We start from the raw sequence: 20,039 nt of genomic DNA on the forward strand, positions 1-20,039 counted from the left end.
GATCTAATTTGCATATAGGAAAAAAGCTTGTCCATCTGTAAAATCTGAGGCACCAAACCTCTCTATGTATTAAAGTTGTGCTGTCTAGCATGTCTAGTCCTAACTCCAAGATTTTTATACACTTAAGGATATTCAACTCTGATGTATGTGTGTCCTTCCTCTCTCTCTCTCTCTCTCTCTCTCTCTCTCTCTCTCTCTCTCTCCTCCTCCTCCTCCTCCTCCTCCTCCTCCTCCTCCTCCTCTTTCTTTTTTTCAGTCTGGAGATTGAACCCAGGCCCTCATGCAGCATACTGGACAAGCACTCTTCCACTGAGCTTTCTCCTCCACCCTCACCTCTCAAGTTCTTCAACTGCTTCTTTACTTGAGGATGAGCTACTTTGGTAAAGTACACAATCACAACCAAATCTATCTCTGCTATGATGGGGCATATGTACACTACTTAAGCACAGAGCCAATTCATCTGTGTTAATGGTCATAATACCACCAGCTACCAAGTAGTTTCCAATTACTACTTAGTCTAATATGCAAAATCTACCATATGATTCTGAAACCTGTTTTAAGCTTCGAAATATAGATCAATAAAATAAATTTATAATTAAGTTTTAATTTCTCATCAATAATATATACGTTTTTAATTACCATTCCTTTTCAGTCTTCATATGTTGTGTCAATTTATATTTTTTCTAAATTACCTTTGCTTTGTTCTTTTGACTTTTGTCTCCTGTATAGCCACATAATGCACTCTTTAAAACTCTCTAGAATCTTCACTTGTGCATACCACATTTTATTTATATTTCATTAAACATTTACTTAGTAGCAATAGATAAACTTGACAAAATTTGCATTGTAAAACTTTACAGTTAAAACATTTTTGGCTTGGATTATTTTTCTGCCCATTATCTAGACATTTCTAGACCAGTATGACCTAATAGAAAAACAGTGTACATTATGTATGATTTATCTAATAGCTGTGTCTTTAAAAGGAAAAGGAAGTGAAAGTTGATTTGAAGTACATACTTAATACCATATATCTAATGGTCTCAAACATTCTTAATGTCATCAAACACAATTACAAATATTTTCATAGTTCTTTTGGTCTAGGTTACGTTTCACAGTTAGAGAACATGTCAAACCACTGCCCATATTTCAAGCATTCAGTAGGTGCAGAGACTTGCGATACTCACCTGACCATCTGATCTAGATAGAAAGAAGGCTTACCAACGCAGCTTGATATCTGGCAATGTCAAACATACTGCTGCTTCCCTGCCATGAAGATGAAAAATGCAATACTTTCTACTACCCATTCCGTCTTATAAATATTGTAATTGTGTTTCTATTTCTAATACTAACCATCTTTATTGTTTATCTGTACCTAGTGTGCATTTCCTACTAGAGAGTATCTCTTAAATTGCAATTATATAAAATATAGAAATTAATATTACTTCACTCTCGCACGCCTTTAATCCCAGCACTTGGGAGGCAGAGCCAGGAGGATCTCTGTGAGTTCAAGGCCAGCCTGGGCTACCAAGTGAGTTCCAGGAAAGGCGCAAAGCTACACAGACAAACCCTGTCTCAAAAAACCAAAAAAAAAAAAAAATATATTACTTCACTCTCTTTACCTCCACAGCTGTGCTTCCAAAGTTGTCTGTGTCACTACCTTTAAATTGTTTTGTTTATAGCCTAAACATTCTGTTCTATCATCATTGTAGATTAAGCTGCTTTGTATTGTTTCTAAGACTCTAGAGTTATAAAACCAGTAACAGAGCAGATATTATGACTCAATATGTAAAAGTGCTTTCCATCAAGCCTGATGACCTTAATTCAATCCCAGGGATCCACGTGACAGAAGGAGAAACCCAGATTCATTGATTGTTCTCTGACCTCCATATGTGCCCCATGGTATATACACACACACACCCTTGTACCCATACACACATGCATAAATGAATAAATAGATCAATCTTGATCAGCATTTCAGATAGACGAAGATTGGAAAAGTTTACTGTAGAACCAGGCAGCATAACTGAAGCCTTGGGAAGAAGGCTCACACAATCTTAGTCTCTGATGCTTGAAGAAAGATTCTCCATACTAAGGACAAAGGAATTCTCATTCCTTCTACTCCATCATTTTTTCTCAATTGTGCTTCAGTTCAGTTCATGTCATTTGAAAACCATACTTGCTATACAACATTATGTTTTCCTTGATGTTTCATTTATTTTGTTAACTAAAGTGTCCAGCACTGTGTTTTCACGGCATTGTTGTTTTAAACCATACAACTAAGTTCAGGAAAACGACTGACTTCTGACCTCCTGTAGATGTAACCAACCGTCTTATTAAATAAGAAACACAGAACCAATGCAAAGAAGAAAGCCAAGAGATCAGAGCTAAGAGCCTTACCCGTCTGCTGCAGCTAGCCTCTTCAGCCAAGAGAGACCTACTTCCTGAGTGTTGGTCTTTATATAGACTTTCTGTTCTGCCTTCTCATTGGTTGTAAACCCAACCACATGACCACCTCATCACTGCCTGTTTGTTCAGACCTCCAGATCTTCTATGGTTGGTATTGAGATTAAAGGCGTGTGTCTCCAATGCTGGCTGTATCTTTGACCACACAGAGATCTACCTAGCTCTGCCTACCAAGTGCTGGGATTAAAGGCGTGCACCACAAACGCCCAGCTCTGCTATGGCTTGCTATTAGCTCTGACCCCCAGGGCAACTTTATTTATTAACATACAAGTAAAATCACATTTCAGTACAAATAAAATATCACCATAACCTCCTGTCTGGAGTAGCTCTCTAACTTGCTTACTAATTTGAATGTATTGCCTTTTATATCTGCATTGAGCTGTGATTTTGCAATTTAATTTCATGGATCTATTGGTCAGGGTTAAGGTTTTTCTATATATATTCCAAGGAAATGAAGATATTGTATTCTTAAGTAATTTGAAGAAAATCAGCACATGCAAGAGAAGTAAAACTTTTGAGTCTTTGCATGTATAAAAATGGGTTTGTTTTGCCTTCACACTAGATCAGTACATTTTTGTTTTCTAAGAAACATAGAATTATACATAGAATTCTTGCAAATGCATGTTAACGTAGTTCCATTGCTCAGAAGTCTACAATCCAAGTGAATCACCCAGGGAATAAGATGAACCCTTGTCTTTCTCCCCATTATAGGTTTGGTGATGAAGCAATAGTCCAGACTTGACTTTTAGTCACTATTTTGTACTAGTTGGGAAATCAAAAATTTCATCATATAAGTTTCGCTTGGTAGATACTTGGAGAAATCGCAACTTACATTAGCATATTCTGAAATGTCCTTTTCCTGACCATATTTTTCAAATTCTTAATTGCCTAGTGAGTGAATGCTTTGGGGATTTTAAAACACATTCTGAGAACAAGAGGATATGCAGACATGTTGGTCAAGCTGATCATTTTCTTTGTGGATCTCATGCTTGCTTCAGTCATTGTTGGTACCCTATATGCTCTCTGCTTGATAGTTGCCACGAGTACTTTTATCTTAGCTATTTTTTACATTTTCAAAGGAGACATGAGAAAAAACTGTGACCTCAACAAGGACAGAAACTGGGTGCTGGAATCTAGCAATGCTATGAAGAACCCACTGGCTGAAAACACAGAGAGATTCAGTTCCCTGATGTTTACTGGACACTTCCCAGCTTTCCGGCCCATGGAGAAGGAGTCTCCCCTCTAAAGAGTCAGAGTGTGTGGAAGAACCTCGTGGGAGGACTTTCAGAATGCCATCAACAACTAAAAGGTGTTTTTTTTTTAAGGTGAGATTGTCAGATGTTTAGCTAAGTTCTTGATACAAGTGAAATAAGCAACATGCATGCTTGGGGTGAGAGAGAAAAGCACTTTCTTTTTTTAAAGTTATACCTTCTGTTTCTCAAAATAGAGCAGTAGACAGCCTATGTATGTCTCACAGTAACGGATATCAGCTGTAAGCCTCATTTACCAAAGAAACTGTTATATTCTATCTCAAGTATTGATCAAACAAAGAGAAGAAAAAAGAGATGAACACTGTTATTGCACTTTCTCTAACAATTTGGCTAAAAGGTTTGACAGAGGAGAACGTTTAAGAAAACTGATTCTTTGACCAGATGTGGTATTTTCTCCTTGATTCCAAATAGCAAAGATAATCAGTCAGTGCCCTCAAGTTGTAGAGTGGGTTTTCAGAATGGCCTTTATGGCACATGAGTGTGAAGACAGGGGTCCTGTTGTCTAGCTTTGGTGCCTTGGAACAGTGGATACTGTAAAGAAAAACATGTCTGTGTGGTGGAAAGGCACTTCAAATGCTGAAGGGATACTGAGTTAGAATTCTTTTTTCCTTGCTCTATTTTACAGCTGTGGTTCAATGACAGCAAACAGCTTGATTTTGTCTTCCTTTTTGTCTGATAAATGTCTACTCTGGGTGCCTTGGGTTTTAATTCTTAAGGGTAAGTTGATGTATGCTATGTTCATACATATAATCTTGGTTGTAAAGACTCTAGTTAATTGAGTCCATCTATCAGTCACAGTATAACTTCTTAAAGCTGATCCTTGGCTCTCATATCTCATCCCATTCACATCTTTTGTATTTTCTGATATCCTATCTTCTTAAGGCATTTCTTTCCAATAAACTGAAAATGATCTTCATCTCTCCATAACACTCAGATGAATGACTTACATGAAAAATAGTAAAACAATAGTCAATAAGAAAAATTAACAACTTCCTTGCACAGCCAGTAAACATCTAAGCTCCCAGAAATCAATCAATTCTAACTAGTGTGATTTTATCTACTCTCCATCCCTAGAGTCCAATGTCACCTCCACAGAATAAAGCTGGTAAAATTTGGTTGAATGAATACAGATTCTGGCAAGGTTTTTAAAAATTATCCTCATTACATAGCTTCTAAGTTTATACACAGATATAGAAGGGGCTGATCCCACTGATAGGAAGTACAGTACACTGCTAAACTATGCCTTAAAAGAGTAGCCCTAAGCTCTGATGACTACATGTACTTTGCAACTATAGACATGGCTTTTCAATTCTAAGAAAACTTGACTGCTGTGCAAACATCATTCAATAAGATTACATAGCGGGTTTTTTTTTAAACTCATAGGTGTGTCACTAATTTCTGCTCTGACATATCTAAGAGGACCAGGGAGGGGAGGAATAACTCACAGCCTTGATTTTGAGAGTGAAGAAGAGGAAATCACTATATGAGGGCTTACCTGAGGTCAGGGACTCTAGGGAAGAATGGAAGGGCAGGAGTAGGAAGATGACTGTGGAAATGGCAAGAATGGGAGCCCACAAGTAAGCCCTGAGTGTGATAAAACTGAAGGGGGCCCAGGAAAGGGTTCAAAATTGGAATCGAAGGAGTTATTTGAAAACCCAGGAAGAGTTGACTGCCATTCTAGTAGCACTCAGGGTTAGTGACAATGACTGCAAGCCAATAAAGGGTCCTCATGTGACCTTTGCCAATTGTTCTTGATGTAAAGGATAAAGTTGATGGAAGTAATGTACTAAGAAATGACACCAAAATTGCTCTTCACTTTAACTCCTTTGTCACTGGCTCTCCAGTCCTCCACACTCCTGTTTCACATCCCTCTTCTGCATTCCTAGCACACCATCAATATTCTGTGGTTGTACCTCATTCCAGATCCTTCTGCAACCAGAGAAGTAACTGCCTCTTGGTCTCTGTGTGGATTCCAGAAACACATATATTCTAAATTCAGTTAGGTAAATATTCATTTCTAAGACTTATGTACCAATGATTCATTCATGTACCAATGATTACACTCTTTTGAATCAAAGGGACCCTGACAGTTGTCTAGTATTCTTCTCACCCAGATAGGAAATAACTTCTGCAACAGCCCCAAGAGAGAACAGTTCAGTTTCTCCAGAGCCATTTGCATGAGAGTCTGTTTCTCACAAGGCAGCCTGTTCTTGAGAAGTTCTTTGCAACATCCAGAGGAACTATGAGTCCTGACACTCATGTCTTTGCCCCATTTCTGTTCTGCTATGCAATTCAAGAAATTACTGCACTGGAATACCAGATTCTGAGAAGAAAAGAGCATCTCTCCTTATGGATTTTCCACTTACTGCTTAAAGGAGTGAATAAGCTGGCTTTTTGTGTACGAATAGGAGTGGCTAAGATTATAATGCTCAGGTTATGGTGTGCTTTTGTTCTTTTTTTCATGTATAATCTACCAGGGACACTTCATGTGTCTTTTCTGACTTCTTGTACATATTTCTTAATCAAGAATTGTGAAAACCCTTTGTTAGCACATATGACACTGTTTAAAAGGACCTCTAATGCACTAGCCCAATTTCACTGCACACTTAAAATAAAATTCAATCCGAATGACTTGCACAGATGTTTAATAATTTTCCGGTGAATGCTGCTATGTGGAAGAGCTCATGAGTCTGGTCATTTGAAAAACTGCCAGTCTTACCAATACAATATTTTGTGAAAACAGTAGCAATGATACAGTAGTGAGCTATGCTTTCTGTATAGAATGAAGCCCCTTTCATCAAAGATAGATATGAGTGCAGAAAACCAAGTACAGTCCAGCCCAGGTCAGTAAGGTCATCTAAGACAACTGTGGTGGGAAGGAATAGTTCCCATGGGTGGGGTTTTGTGGCTTGTTCATTACTTTGGGAGAAAGTCAGTACAGAATCCTAAATCTCCGATTTAGAACACAAAGAAGGAGTCTTGAGTCCTAGGGGGCATATCTACACATCTCTCTTTTTGGTTCTGCCTCCGGTGACCTTTCTAACGATATATAAATCTTTGGATTTGGTAGCCTCATTAAGATTTTGACATCATTTGCTGGCAGCTTGCGTCGACTTAGTGTCTCACTGGGCTTCATTGCCCAATCTGCAAAGGAAGGCATATGAAGCCAGTCTCTTAAACGGCTCTTCAACATCTAAATGCTGCACATTTCAACAAACAACATGAGTTGTAAAATATGAAGCCAGATTGTCACACATGGAGTTTACACAAGACTCTCTTAGCATCTTGACATATGCTTTGCTAATACCTCTGGGATGTTTGAGATATAGGAGTCCCTGGGGACAAGGTAGCTGCTTCTAGGAATGTTTATAGAACTCAGGAAGAGATTCTTCAGACACATTTTTGGGATAACCCAGTGTTCATCCTCATATTTCTCTTACATCACCTGCTCAGCTTAGATGTGGCATAGCACTACCAGCATCCCACCAGTATTTATTGCTTATTTGTTCAGAAAGGCTGTCCAAAATAAAGCCGTAAGCTTCTATTCTATACATAAGCATGGCATCATAGGAACTCACTGTTGGTTGGTCACTGAAATAGTTTTTCCCAAGGATCCCAGGTCATTTATCAATAAATAAAATGCCCAAGTCAAGACAGGGACACAAACCTGAAGTGCCAACTTCCTGGGAGACTGACACAGGAAGATTGCAACTCCAAGGCCCATCTGAGAAGAACGTGTTGAAAGTTAGAATGGGCAACATAGTGAGACTCTGACCTAAATGAGTGAAGAGTTAGAGAGTACCTGGTATGTGCAAGGTCTTAGTTTGACCCAAAGTACCATACATGGTAGTATGGACTGTGTCATTAGCCTTTCCTGGCCTAGTATTTTGTTACTTTGGGCATGTATTGAGATGTTCTTTGAGACTTACTAAACTAGGAAGTATAGGTAAAACAAAGACCCTTTTCCTTTGGCTTCAAAGCATTCCTACTGTGTTTCAATATAAAAGGATCCATGACCACAACTGGATGAGATACTCAGGAGATACTCAACTGACTAAGCAAATAAAATGCACGTCTTTTTTTTTTTTTTTTGCAAAAAATAAAAAAAAAATTTAAAGGGTGAGTTTCAATAAAATTCCAGTTTGCCAGTTTTAATTTTATCTGTTTTTAATATCCTGTGTTCTGAATGACAAAAATTAATCCAGGCTGTCCAATTGATTTACATTGCAAATCATCTCTTATGTTTTAGAAGACAGATTTTGTTAAAAGCAAACGAATGGCTTTGGCAATGATTTCTTGGATAAGATACCAAAAACATAGGCAAAAAAAAGTAAAAATAGATAAATTAGGCTACCTTAACTTAAAAACTTCTGTGCATCAAAAGACATAATTAAGAGTGAGAAGGCAACCCATATAATGGGGGAAAATATCTTCCAATTATCTACCTGACAATGTTTGGACTCAAAATGCATAAAATACCTTTAATTTTAATAACAACAATAAACCAACTTAATAACGGGGCAAATGTCTTAATAGCCATTTCCTCAAAAGGATGCACAAATGTCCAAGGTACACATGAAAAGATGCTCCATATTATTAGTTACTATGAAAATTCAAATCCAAATCATAATGAGATATTGTCCAATAACAATTACAAGGACAAAATTTAAGACAAGAAAAGTAAGAGATGTTAATAAAGATGTGTCAAAATTGGGGAAAATAATGGAACATATGTACTGTTGGTGGGGATGTAGAATGATGTGGCCTCTATTGTTTCTCAAAATAACAAAAATAGGATTATCATATTATCCAGCAATCTCACTTCTGATTGCACACTAGAACTAATTTTTTTTTTTTTTTTTTTTTTTTTGGTTTTTCGAGACAGGGTTTCTCTGTGTAGCTTTGCGCCTTTCCTGGAACTCACTTGGTAGCCCAGGCTGGCCTCGAACTCACAGAGATCCGCCTGGCTCTGCCTCCCGAGTGCTGGGATTAAAGGCGTGCGCCACCACCGCCCGGCTAGAACTAATTTAAAGCACAGTTTTAGAAAAGAATTTTCTCTCCCAGACTCATAGCTGCATGCTCACAATAGCTGTTGGGCGACAGTAATTTGAGTGTGTATAGACGATTGAATGAGCAGATAAAATATAGTGTATACATTCAATGGAATATTGTTCAACCTTAAAAAGAGCCTTATGTATACTAAAACATGAATCAAGCTTGAGGACATTTTAAAAATTGCATTAAAGAAAATAAACCTCAATCATAAGAAGACAAATTATTTCATGTGATTCCACTTATATGACATCTCTAGAGTTGTCAGATTCATAGAAAGGAAGTAGAATAGTGGTTGCCTGAGGCTTGGTAAAGGTACAGGGCTTGTTTTGCACAACACAGAGTTCTAGAGAAGGATGGCACTGATTGTACCATGATAAATGTCAATATGCTTAAGATCACAGAACGATACTCTTAAGCATGGAACTTTATGTCCTGTACACTTAATGTAACTAAAAATAATAATGTAACTAAAAATAATAGTAAAAAGGAAGTAGACAAATTACAATCCTGTCACAATTTGATTTTGTTTCTGAAATAACATATGGGATAATATATGAATCAAAATACTTTTAATTTTGTATGACTATAAAAAACTAGTCTATAGGGAAAGATGTTCTTCATAGAGAAAAATTAAAGAAAAATATCCAAATTATTTAGCTTTCTAAAATTTGCATATAGCATTATGCCCAATTATAACACAGACTGTGCCAAGAACTTTTAAGAGACAATTATTCCTTTTGCGGTAAAAGCCTGTTGTTGTCAGATTTGGAAAACATCCATAAGTGGTTGTAATATGTTTGCAGGTTTGTTCCACTGTGGAAATTTGGCTTATTTTGGCACTTGTAACCATAAGGTGTCTCCATTGACTATCAGCTTCTCATGGTAAGCCATTCACAAAGTCCCTGATGGAAGTCCTATAAATATGTACTAAAGGGTCTTCAGTAGGTTGAAAACAATTCATGACACAATCAATTCATAAGTGCTAGACTTGCTTTTAGTAATGTGAGTCAGTACTTCACTTGCTGTTTCAATGCAATTAATTTTTAAGGAAGTATTCAATTACTTTTAAGAGAACATAACCATGGCATGAGGCTTTTATCTAAAGACACCTGCTAAAAGACAATAGAATGAAGATTACTGCAACAAAAACTGCCACAGAATATTCCCTACCACATGATTAGTATTTTTGGAGACTTTCCAAAGAGGTGGTAACTTGTATTTTCTTACATACACCTAATAATGTATATCATATGTATGTATATATATGTATAGATATGTAAATATATACATATATACATATATATATCTTATAACATGTATTGTCAGTACTAATTTTCTACTTGATTGGACTTGGAAACTGCATGAAATTTGTCAACTGCATGCCTGACTGCGTCTGTGAGAGCCTTTTCAGAGATGGTTACATAATGAAGGCTCTGACCTCATGAATGGTTTCATCCATTAATGTATTCAAAACTTGAATCCCTGCTTAGAAGAAGTCAGTGAGGAGGAAAGGTCTTTGAATGTTATACCTTGACCTTGCCTTTCCTGTTCCACTCTGCTGTGCACTGTGATGTAAGCTTCTCTGCCATGGCCTCACCACCATAATGAACCCTGTAAAACACTGAGCAAAAGAGATCTTTCCTTCCCTAAGCTGTTTATGTTGGTGATTTGGCCAAGTAATAATAAAGCTAAAATATAACCATATTGTCCAAGATTTGGATTCATCCTTTCCACCGAGCATGAAACCATTGAGGCCTAAATTTCTAAGTGTGACTTCTTCATGTAACCACATAAAATCTCCATATGCATGCTCATAGTCTTATCTCAAAACTGAAATCAAGTAGATTGTATCTAAAAATCTACTCAGTATTATTAACTTGCCTTTACTTGTGGGAAGTAAACATAACACAATTACATTTAACATTGCTAGACTGATTTCAAATACAGAATTTGAAATCTCCCTACTTTAGTCTTTGAGATTTTTTTCTTGATTCCAATTGAAGAAATCAGGTCTGGTTGCTAGGGGAAAAAATTAAAGCAAAACAACAACAACAAAACCAATGTTTTAAAGCTGAATCTTGCCTTTTGTGGTGTTTTTCAAGGATAGAGATTGTTTCGTTGTGTGCCCTGTAGTTCTTTCCTCTACCTATGTCACCAAGGATTCTGTGCAAGTGTCCTGGGAGGACATGAGGGTCTTGGTGGGCAGAATAAGGTTTTAGGGAAGGAAATATCCCGGGTCCACCACTGATTATTTCTGAACTTGGGTAACTTCCGTAAACTCACAGGTAAAAAGGGCGAGGGGCAAGGGAAAGAGAGTTTGGGGGAGCGGGAGATCGCAGCTGGATCAAGAACAGAGAGGGAGAACAAAGAATAGGAGACCATAGTAAGTGAAGACCACGTGAGAATAGGAAGAAGCAAAGTGCTAGAGAGGCCCACAGTGCTGTGGGATGGTCTGTATGTCAAATGTGTTGCTCTGATTGTCAATAAATAAATCACTGATTGGCCAGTGGCTAGGCAGTAGAAGTGGCTAGAAGTATAGGTGGGACAAGGAGGAGAATAAAGCTGGGAAGTGGAAGGCTGAGTGAGAGACACTGCCAGCCGCCATGATGACAAATAGCATGTGAAGATGCCAGTAAGCCATGAGCCATGTGGCAACGTAAAGATGAATGGAAATGGATTAATTTAAGCTGTAAGAACAGTTAGCAAGAAGCCTGCCACAGCCATACAGTTTGTAACCAATATAAGTCTCTGTGTTTACTTGGTTGGGTCTGAGCGGCTGTGGGACTGGTGGGTGAGAGAGATATGTCCTGACTGTAGGCCAGGCAGGAAAACTCTAGCTACACCACAGAAATCCACAAAGATGCCCCCAAAATAGACTGCTGGCAATGGTCGGGAGACAGCCTGAACTGACCTACTCTGGTGATAGGATGGCCAAACACTCTAATTATCATGCTAGAAACCCCATCCATGACTGAGGGAACTGGATGCAGAGATCCACGGCCAGGCCCCAGGTGGAGCTCTGGGAACCCAATTGGCAAGAAAGAAGAGGGTTTATATGAGTGAGAATTGTTGAGACCAAGGTTGGATAAAGCACAGGGACAAATAGCCAAACAAATGAAAACACATGAACTATGAACCAATGGCTGAGGGGCCCCCAACTGGATCAAGCCCTCTGAATGGGTGAGATAGTTTATTGGCTTGATCTGTTTGGGAGGCATCCAGGCAGTGGGACCTGGTCCTGTGCTCATTGCATGAGTTGGCTGTTTGAAACCTGGGGCCTATGCAGGTTCGCTTGGCTTGGCCTGGGAGGAGGCCTGCACCTGCCTGGACTGAGTCTACCAGGTTGATCTCAGTCCTGGGGGAAGCTTTGCCCTGGAGGAAGTGGGAAGGGGGGTGGGCTGGGGGGAAGGTGAGGAGGGCGGGAGCGGGGAGAACAAGGGAATCCATGGCTGATATGTAGAACTGAATTGTATTGCAAAATAAAAAAAAAATGTTTGTTCAAGAATGGAAGGTGGTGGCACACACATTTAATCCTAGCACTCTGGAGGCAGAGGCAGGCAGATCTCTGTGAGTTTGAGGCCAGTGTGGTTTACAGAGCTAGTTTCAGGACAGCCAGTGTTACAGAATAGTCTTTTTTTACACTGTGAAGATGCGTTGTTCTCATTGGTTTAATAAAGAGCTAATGGCCAATAGCTAGGCAGGATGAGATTAGGTGGGATTTGCAGACAGGGAAAAAGAGAGTGAGAGAAAGAAGGGCAGAGTAGCCAGCCAGATGCAGAGGAAGCAGATGAATTTACCATGCTGAAAAATGTACCAAGCCACATGGTAAATACATGGTTAAAAAAATATGGGTTAATTTAAGTTGTAAGAGCTAGTAACAGGGACGCTTGGCTCGACCTGGGAGGAGGGGACTGGACCTGCCTGGACTGAGTCTACCAGGTTGATCTCAATCCTCAGGGGAGTCTTTGCTCTGGAGGAGATGGGAATGGGGGGTGGAATGGGGGAAAGGGAAGAGGGGCAGGAGAGGGGAGAACAAGGGAATCCGTGGCTGATATGTAGAATTAAATTATATTGTAAAATAAAATAAAATTAAATTTAAAAAAAAGAAAAAAATATATTTAGTGAAACATGTCGAGTGGGCTAGTCAAGCTGTTGTGATGAGTAAATGAAATAATATATAAAAGCATTAATCAGAAAACAGGTAAATTGATTTGTAAATTTTCTAGACTATAGTCTCCAAGGTTCTATTTGTCTACCACTGTGTTTTTCTGCTTACTTCAATTTGTCTCTAGTAGTCTAATAGGTGCCATTAAGAGTAGAGCATTTTTTTCCTTTATGGATACATGGCAAGTAATATTTCTAAATTAAATAACTGTCCCTTGAGACTAACAAGTGAAATAGACTATAATAAATGTGACAATTTGTATAATTATTTAAATTCAGATACAAAAATTTTAGCTGCCATAATTTTCAAAACTTCATTTTTTTATAATCCCAGTTAACAGATATTAACCACAAAGGAGATAATCTAACAAATCACATAATCAAAGATCTCAATAAACACCTCAGGGATTATTAAAACTGACTCAAATAGGGCCGATAAAGTAAGAACTGGTAACATTCTCTGCTCCAGTTTATGTGTGAAAGGTTTGCTGAATAAGAAAAAGAATGACAAATATATTATCTGGAAATGCTTTAGCTTGAGTTTTGATATCTAGCAATTTCCCTGCAGAACATCTTTATGAACTACTGTGATTTCATGTAATTGTTCATCCCAGCGAGTTCAAAAGGAGCAAATTGCAGATTTCTTTGCAAATGAGATTCATGTCTCTGAGGCAGGCCTGGCGAATTTAAACACATACATTGGAAAACACCTTTCATCCCTAGAGAACATATGCTTTGGAGCTTGACATATTTGCCTGGGACATGTTTGCAGTATGGTGGGGAAAATGATATAGACACAGGTCTTATGGAACACTTATTGTGTTTATATGCTCACAAATTGCAGACATATCAATGGCTCATAAAAGAAAATGAGCAATTCCTGAAAATGGACATGACTACAATAAAAACAATCAGCAGCTCTATAAATTCTACACTTTTTAAGTTACACTAGTGTTATATAAAATATGAATTAAACAAATATACAGTTTCTCCAAAAATGTTTTAGTGTGAAAATATAGACTTGTAGAGCTTATAGATTGCTGTACATTCATTTGCAATGGTCTCAGTGTGCAGAAGGCACCAAGGTTTCAATGCAGAAGTGCTTGCTTTGGTCACAGAACAAAGCACCCTAAGAGCCTCCAAAAGAAGGGGTACAGACTTCAGTCTATCCTTTTTTTGAGAGATAAAGATAAGGTTTATTATTTATTATTATATTTTCACTACTTAAAACAACTTCAAATCCCAATATAATTTATCATATTTTCCCCAAGTCTTTCCAGATCTGCTCCCACTACCTACCCACCCAACCTCAAGTTCTTTCTCAAAAAAGAAACAATTCTTGGATGACCAAGAACCTTTGACTAGATAGCCCAGGGACCTAGGGTAAAACCAAATAACATTGGTCTAAGAAAAGAAAAAAAATGTGATAAAAGGACTCCCAATGACATTTTGCTATAGTCATAAATCAGTGCCTTGTTCCCCCATCACTGGAGAAGCTTCCTCCTGTAGGAATGGGAACAAACATGGAGACCCACAGCAAAACATTATACAGAGAGTCCTTGGAACACTCAGCCATAAATGAAATGTCTCCATCAAATCCCTCCCATCAGAGCTCAAAGAAACCACAGTCTGTATTTTTAAAAATGACCAAATAGTCTTCTTACTGATGAAATTATTCTGGAGGCCCTGAGAAAACCTAAGATGAATGAGGTTCAGGAGGCAGGGAGTCTTAGGATCATGATTCCAAATGCTAGTTGGGAAACTTAACCTGAAATGCTTCGGACTGGACATTTTTTTGTTTTCAGACTTTGTTCTATTTACATATACATAATTATATATCCTGGAGATAGATTTCAACTCTAAATAGCAAATTCATTTATGTTGTATATACCTCGCTTGTATACCTGAAAGTAATTTTATATCATACCTTTAGTTTTGTGCAGTAAATAAAATTTCAAGGTCTGGAAAAACATATTATCAATATTTGGAAGTAAAGAATAACCAAAAACACAAAGGAACTTAAAACCACCTACAACAAGCATTTCTTAAAGTGTGAGTAGGTTTGAAACTATTGATGATATCAAGGATTGTATTGAAATGGTGAATCCATAATAATGACTCCAGTCACAAGAAATTACTAACAACACTTACTCACACCCTCAGGGTGGACACTTGAAAGAGATTCTATTCCTTTCTGAACTGTCTGAATTCTCCATCTGTAACCATATTTATCACTTTCACTTTTAATCTTATGGTTTTAGTTGGAAATGAGACTATAAATATGTTTTAGTTTGGATTTGACTTGAGTGTATCCCTGGGGGATTCCTGTTCTGGAAGCTGGATTCCTGGAGTGATGGTGGTACTGAGAGGTAGGAGGTGGGTCTCTCACTGGATTCTGCATTTTCTAAAATTATAATGGAATCAGGTACATAATTAATTTTGTAAATTAAAAAAAAAAACTCAGTACATCACAGTGAAGTTCTTTGTAAAAGCAAAGGATTTGGAGTCAGTCCTGCCTCCAAGCCCCTCAGCTCCTTCCCTAGCTTCATGACTGGGGTGAGAGTGGGTGTTTCTTCAGTTTCCTGAAGTCCAGCTTTCAAAAAACGAAAATTGAAGGTAAAAAATAACTATATCCTAGCAAGGTCCTGATGTTTAGAGAATTGGTGCATGTTAAGTGTGTACTATACAGTAGGAGCTCAAAACTTGACATTTCTTAGAAAGACAGTCTTCAGACCATGAGAAGTCCTCAGATCTCTAGTTTTCTGAATCTCCATACAAACCTTAAATGTCTATTTTGACATTAGGTATTCACATTCTATTCTGAATACCTAAGCTTTGCTCTTGTAATTTATCATCAGTTGTATTACTAAAGAGGATTACACAGGCACAGAAATGTGTAATATTTTGATGGTATTCTGACAAATAAAGCTTGCTTGGAGTCAGAGAAGCAGGGGAGCAGCCACCAGCGACTTCCTACTCTTCCATTCCTTCCTCCAAAAAGGCCCCACCCTACTACTTCCTGTCTCCTATCTGTCTACAGTCCTCCCAAACCTCTATGGCTAATTTTGGTCAGCTAGTGGCTATCTCCACCCTCTTACTCCAAGCAAGCTTTATTTGTTAGAACACAATCAAAATATCACACAACACAGAAATTCTTACAAACATATACTCCAAGCAGAACTCTGCCCACTGTATTGAAATTTCACTGAAATCAAATAGTGATAAGCAGTAAACTTGGAGTATTGCATTTTTTTTCATTCTCTTCAGCATTTTCAATTTGATTTTATAGTTATGAGTCAAGCTCTAAACCCTTGTGCAGGTGCCTGGAAAGTTCCATGGCCTTAGGCTTCTTGTATGTGGTTCTTAATAAATTAAGTAAGAGCCTCCAGCAACACCACCATCAGTTTGCTTATGTACTGCTTTACAGCTGTACAAAATTTAATTTTGAGTGTGTTCCAAAACACAATTATCTTTCTATTATTACGCAGGTTGTTTCCCATTTCCCCTGATTACAAATGATGCTGTAATGTGTAATCTCAAGTATAAACCTTTTATAATACAGTAGGAAGAATTGCTTTAGAATGAATTCCCCAAAGTGGAATTTCTGCCTCCAAGTGTGTGAAGGTCAAGAAGGCTCCTTAACATAGATGGTGTCGTTGTTTGTCACAATACTCTCACCCACAGTGAGCGAAATGCAAGTGCCCCGTTTACTTCCTTATTACTAAGGAGAAAAGGGGTGATGGGGGTGCCCAGTCCTAAATAACAGTCACCAGGAGCACTACCCTTGGAAGGAATTATGTAAGTATCACTGGGTGCCTGTGAAAAATGCATTGCTATGGAGTGAGATCAGCCTACATACTTGCCTCCCTGTGTACAAGCTGGGTTCCTTTTGGCCTTCTCAACAATGTCATAATAAAGGTAAAGGGAACTTTTACCAGAAGGCAAAGAGAGGAGACCACTCAATCTTTGGCATTTTGCCTCCAAAATTGTGAGCTAAATAAACTTCTTTTGAAATAATCAGCTCTAGATATTTCACTATATCAAAAGAAAATGCATTAATATGTTTTATGTAAACACAAATGACATAAAATCATGAATGGGACAGCTATAGAGGACAGAAGATGGAGATCAAGCAGTTGGGCTTGCTATGACGGTGCATAGACTGAAGGAAGAGGACTTTGAGATATGACCTAGCAACGTTGATCTGGAAGTACAGGTGGTTCAGTCTATAGGGGGACACAGGTGACAAGAGGTCAGGACAAGGTAACACAAGAGAAAGGAACACGTGACTCAGCACAGCTCAGCAGGAGCACCTCTGAGTATATATGTGTGCCTACTCTGTGGTGACCAACTGTTTCAGGTTTCCCACTGACATCACTCCGAATTTCTGTTAGTTTGAAAAGTATACCATGCTTTTTAGTTCCAAAAAAAAAAAAAAAAGCATGGAAGGGGGGGGTACATCTAGTTGAAGAGCTATTGGCAGTTAAAGACTGCTGAGAGGAGAATTAGCCTTCCTCAGAGAGGAGCCCCTAAATGTTTATTCAAATTCAAGTAGCTGACCCTAAAAATAAATATCCAGGCAACACTAAATGGATTCAGTGGACTGCATTTATATACTTATTTGTATATAACAATATGTATACACATATATGTAATAACAATAATTAAAGAACAAGAATTTTATGAGGAGAGGATAGGGATGTGGGAGGAGTTTGGGGGAGAATAGAGGAGGAATGATGTAATCATATTTTAATTAAAACTCTAAAACTTTGAAGTATTTACTTATATTTGGAAAGTAATCTATTTACTAGATATTTTTCCTAGTAGAAGGCCAGGACTGGTATCTCACTGTTCAGCAGTTTGGACATGCCTGGTATCCTGCAGGACAGGGGCTGACGCAAATCTGTTCCCTCTGCAATGAGAAAATGAAGGGCAGGTTACTCATTCAGACAGAAGCCAGAAAACTGAAATACAAAGTGTTTCATTTTTTTTTTCTATTTGGAAATACATCATAAGTGAACCAAATAGATGCCACGCAGTCTATCCGTAACTGGACACTGAAGGACAAAGGATGATCGCCATCTTCTTTCCAAGTCTCACATCCTTCCTGCCTTTGTCATGGCTGTGCTGTTTGTTCACTGTCTCCCTCCTTCCTTTACTCCAGACTGAGAACAAAATCCAGTCTTGTGTCCTTCCTTCTCAGGTGGCCTTCCACGGCAAAAGTCTGCTGACTACCAGTGGTAAAATGAACCCCCACACAGTGAGTTCATAGTGTTTTCTTTCCATACCACTGGACCAATTCTGTGTTGTGATTGTCTAATAGCCTTGTCCCCTCCCATGAGCACCACGTGTTGGGCAGGCTGCCCACTCACTGGTTGGTATTCTGTAACACCTGCTATGTTCTTGAATTAAGGGTTTTTTTTTAAAAAATTTATCTTAAAGAAAGCCATTTGAAGTAAAATATTTGAGTATTTTACATTGAATCTTATGTTAACATTACCAACCCAATTCTTTTGTCTTAGTTGGGTTGCAATAAAGATAATCATGACTCTCAGTCTTGTTAGATATACTCTGAGTTTTAACTGATGAGACACTGTCAGTGATCAAAGTGATGTCTTAATGAAGGGGGTAATGTTCTGTTATGCATTAATTAGAACTTGCCATAAGAATTGATGGAAGGGAGCCAGTTCCACCAGTCACCTGCCACCCCATCTTATCAAACACACAGATATAGATGAGCAAGCTTCTATTTCAAATAAGTAGTGAGAGAAACAGAATCATTTGATGTTAGAAAACCTTGAGTCACCCTATTGATCTTATCTGCCATGGTGACCAATGCAACTTTCCTGTGATAGATGACCAGAAGAAATAAAGAATTCCTCACAGTACACTACATGTAAAATATCACTTAAACTACCTGCTACAACATGGGTTTTTTCTTTCTGAATACATAACCTAATGACATTTCCACTGCATTGTATTTTGTTCACTTATCTTTGCAGCCAGTAGTCATTTTCCACATGCATACCCTAGCTGGAGACATAACAGACGTGCATTTTCTAAAAGTGAGTGGATATGCGATGCAGTCATCTTTTTCTTCCCACAATGCCTTGACCCTTCTTCTTGCCCCCATGAATATTTATAGTTTATTTGCAAAAGAAAAATCCTCAGGGTTTTCTAGAGAATTTGATTGCTCTTGGCTTTCCTCACAGGAATGATTTCTCTCCTTAATTTCAGTTTTAGATTTGTTTATTGCTTTGTAAAAAGGGGGTAAGATTTATTTCATCATAACAAATGCAGAACTAAATAATGGACATCTCCTTTGATGACATCTCAAAGAATGGTGTACCGAGATCACAGCTCAACTCATGAGGGATGCCACCTTCAAGTTGGTGTTCTTCATTGATGAACATGGGGAGGGTCAGGGTCTGATGGGGACAGACTTAGATCCTCCATACTTGAATCTCATACTAGGATTTCTAATGTGATCTCCCTCCAAGTTTATATGCTTAACTGCAATAGGAAACTGAGATAAAGAGGGGTCATACCACATCCATCCTTGAAAGCGAGCATGGAAAATGTATCAAGTATTTGACCCACTTTACCCATTTCTTCACTCTTTAAAAAAATACTAAGAGATTTAAAGGGTTAAAATGTCCTAGACTTCCTCAAGTTTTTAAGATACTTTGCTTTCTGAAAATAATAAAGCATTGACTAAGTCATTTGAAGCATGATCCTTGCTCAGCATTCTTGTTCCCAATTCAAGTATCTTATTTCTTAAATTTTCTCAAGAAACAAAGATCTTATAATTGAGGAAACTCAATCCACAGAGCAAACATGTCTTCCAAAACAGCATCATAAAGGTCTTCTAACAGTATTTGTTTACTCAAACAGTATCTTGGAAGTCAAAGAAAATACAGTATTTTATCACTCAGTAGAAGTGGCATCCATGTGAAATGAGAATGCAAAGTAAGATTGTAGCAGGAATCTTAAAGAGTCTTATTAATAAAATCAAACCTGAGACCAGTTATTGGGGTGAACGCTGGAAGGTCAGAGAGACAGAACAAGCCACAGCTATCTCACCTT

This window comes from Peromyscus californicus, unplaced genomic scaffold, assembly GCF_007827085.1.
Source record: "Peromyscus californicus insignis strain IS unplaced genomic scaffold, ASM782708v3 Scaffold_7__1_contigs__length_154581171, whole genome shotgun sequence".
In the NCBI taxonomy this organism is placed as follows: Eukaryota; Metazoa; Chordata; class Mammalia; order Rodentia; family Cricetidae; genus Peromyscus; species Peromyscus californicus.